General features: G+C 38.2%; 1 pseudogene; it reads right to left on the bottom strand.

Moving 5' to 3' along the window:
- Positions 1-1,158: 1,158 nt before the first annotated feature.
- LOC102907174 (olfactory receptor 5p57-like) lies at positions 1,159-2,194 on the bottom strand (annotated as a pseudogene).
- Between the last annotated feature and the right edge of the window lie 1,453 nt (positions 2,195-3,647).

Below are 3,647 nucleotides of genomic sequence, written 5' to 3' on the forward strand. Positions count from 1 at the left end.
CCCTACATGGTTGCTCACAACCAGTGGTAGCCCCGGTGTCAGGGTATATGACACCCCACCTCTGACTTTCCTGGACACCAGACAAGTATACAGTGGACAGGCATACATGCACACAAAACACTCATCCATATAAAAATAAACAAATCTTAAAAAAGAAAACAAAAAAATCATCTCTAGAGTCAATAAATAAATTGTTCAAAAACACTATAGAATTATGCATCATATAGTTCTCAATAGTGAAACTGCCCAAGAGTACATTGAGTGCTTCGTCTCTACAGGAGTAAGGTCATCCCAATTATCCTCAGTAGGGTGTTCTTATTAACAGATTACTAAAAGATAACAGCCATCAACTAAGAGAGAATTTAGGTTATCTTCCAAGTTGGTTGGGCTATAGTTCACTAACAGAGGAACCACAAGAGGAATCCTGTTGGGAACAGCATCTGTCTTAGTTAGGGTTTTTATTACTGTGAAGAGATACCACAACCATGGTAACTCTTATAAAGAAAACATTTGAGGGTGACTTGCTTAAAGTTTCAGAGATTCAGTACATTAAGATCTTGAAGGGGAACATGGCAGCATGCAGGAAGATTTGGTGCTGGAGCTGAGAGTGCTACATTTTGCAGGCAAAAGGAAGTCAACTGACTCACTAGGAGGTATCCTGAGCATAAGAAACCTCAAAGCCCACCCTCACAGTCACACACTTCCCCCAGCAAGGCCACAGGTCCTAACAGTGCATCTCTCTTTGAAGGTTACTTTCTTTCAAACCACCACAGCATCCTTCCAACACCAGCCCCATTTAGATATCTGTAAAGCTGGAGGCCATCTTTCAGACTGATAATGGATGGCAATGTTATCCTCATTCAGTGGATTCCAGAAGCTTCTGCCATTTTAATTCTAAGGGCTGCATTCAAAGAACACAGAATTGGGGTGAAAATATTTGTGCTTACAGATGCAAAAAATGGTGGCCAATGAAAGGATAAAGAAAAAAATCACTATCTTTGTAGTTTATCTTTATTATTTTTATGCTGAAAAGTCTCTTGATAATGAGATGATAAAAATGAGTCTAGAATATTATAAATATAATCTCAAATTTACGTAGAACATTGTCCTTCACTTGCAAGAGCAGACTTCATTATACTGTTTATAAATTCAAATATTTCAGGACCACCAATGTGCTTTAGCTATCAGTTTTTTCATGGCTTCTTTAACCTTCTTGTTTCAGAGACTGTAGATGAGGGGCTTCAACATTGGGAGCACCACTGTGTAGAACACAGACACCACCTTATTTCTGGTCCATGGAGTAGCTGGACTGGTGCATCAGATAAATGAATGTGATGGTCTCAAAGAACAGAGTGACTGCAGTGAAGTTGGATATGCAGGTGGAGAAGGCCTTCTGGTGGCCTTCTGTAGAGTGCATCTTCAGGATTAACTCAAGGATGTAGACATACAACAGGGAAATGATAAACACAGTGACCACAATGGTGGAGCCTGAAGAGAATGTGGAAATGGCTTCCAAAGAAAAGTCATGAGAACAAGAAAGGTTCAAAAGTAGTGGATAGTGACCAAAAAAAGTAATTAACTTTCTTTGGTCCACAAAAGGACAGATTTAATAACAATCAGTAAGTATTCAAGCATTCACAATTCCACCTAATTAGGAAGCTCCCACTAGGAGGATGTAGACTGTGGAGGACATCTGTGTGGAGTAGAGCAGAGGTGAGCAGATGGCCACATGGTGGTCATACATCATGGAAGCTAGCAAGAAAGACTCAGATGTCCCAAATGTCACCACAGAAAAGAGTTGAGCTATACAACCAGGCACAAGAATAAATGTTCCCTTCCTAAGAAAACCCCTCAGCATGATGGGAGTGACTGAGCTGGAGTACCCAATGTCTAGAAAGGCCAAATGGCTGAGAAAAAGGTACATGGAAGTGTGAAGTTGAGGGCTGGTCCTGATTAGCACAATTATGTTTAAATTACCCATTAGGGTAACAGAGCTTATTAGAAACATGACAAATAAAATGGCACATACTGTTCTATCCTCTGTTAACCGCCAAAGTATGAACTCTGTTACAACTGTGTAGTATCCAGGTTCCATCTATATCAGGAATACTGCCACTGAAAGAAAAATGAGAAGGTATTAAAATGGAATCTAATTGCCTTAAACATTGTTTTCACAATATGAATGACAAAACATAGATAGTTACACATGTGAAGGGACATGGTGTCATATAATAGCTCATGGGAGAACTTCAGTCGATAAAATTCACTGATGCATGGTCAATGATGTTTAGAAAGTTTGTATTTGACACACTTAAATTATAATTTAATCATGTTGGTATGTTAAGTTTCAATGAGCAACAAAGACCCACTGAAATGGGGAAAACATCTCTTCTGTCTAGATCTCAGTGTCAAGGGGGATGAGCTCAGGACTTGGCTTTGTTACTGACAACCTGTGGAGTTTTAGACAATTGACATACCAAACACAATACCCACCACTATGCCATCTAAAGGTACTTCACCATGTACCTCATAATATTCTTACTTTCAATAAGATGAATACATATATAATATGTTATATATATATATATAACATATATAATACTATACATTGAGTATAGATGCAGGTGGATGTAGGACAAATTATCAGCACCTTAATATAACCTATCCTTTGACTGTAAAGCAAAATAAGAAATAAGCATCACTGTATCAGCAGACAAAAAAAATACCTGTCAGTACCTGTGCCTCAACAATGGAAAAACGGCAAAGAATTGCCAATGTAAAGCAAGGCTGTGTTCATGAGAAATGGTACATTTTGGGATACAATGCCTTGAGCACCTGACTTGATTGTTAAAATTATACCAAAAATCCATCAGGACTATGAAAATTACAGATATTTGTGTTCACATAAATATATGTCATCTGTTAGCATCTATTCGTTATTTTTGTGTGCATTAACTTTTTAAAATGATTTGTTTTATGTATATGAGTCTGCATGTATGCCTTTATGCCAGAATAGGGCATCAGATCCCACTATAAGATGGTTGTGAGCCACCATGTAATTGCTAGTAATTGAACTCAGGACCCATGGAAGAACAACCAGTGCTCTTAACCCCTGAGCCATCTATCCAGGCCCACATTAAATACTTTGATAAAAACTTTCCATGGATTGCTAAAACTATTCTAACTCTCTTGGAAGTTGCAGGAGTGAGCAAGGGTACAGTATGCAGACTGTTTCAACTCAAAATTGAAAACCTTAAGGAAATAAATGCTTTTTATACATCTCTGGGTGGCACCATCTTTGGTTTTTAATTAAATTTTTTATTTTTACATAGTTGGAAATTGTGGTTGGAGAGATGGGTCAGCGATTAAGAGCACTTGCCATTCTTGGAGAAGATGCAGGTTTGGTTCCCAGCACTCACATGATGGCTCACAAGGCCGGTAATTCCAGAACTAGAGCAGCTGGCATCCTCTTATGACCTCTGTTGGCACTGCTTATTTGTGACACACAAACACATGAAGGCCAATCACTCATACACACAAAATAAAAATGAACAAATCTTTTAAAAATTGTAGCTGGAAATTCATATGCAATTGTAGGAAATAACATGGAGAGCTTATAACATGTTGCCAAACTTCAATACAGTTCA

The sequence above is a fragment of the Peromyscus maniculatus genome, chromosome 1, assembly GCF_049852395.1.
Source record: "Peromyscus maniculatus bairdii isolate BWxNUB_F1_BW_parent chromosome 1, HU_Pman_BW_mat_3.1, whole genome shotgun sequence".
NCBI classification, from domain to species: domain Eukaryota; kingdom Metazoa; phylum Chordata; class Mammalia; order Rodentia; family Cricetidae; genus Peromyscus; species Peromyscus maniculatus.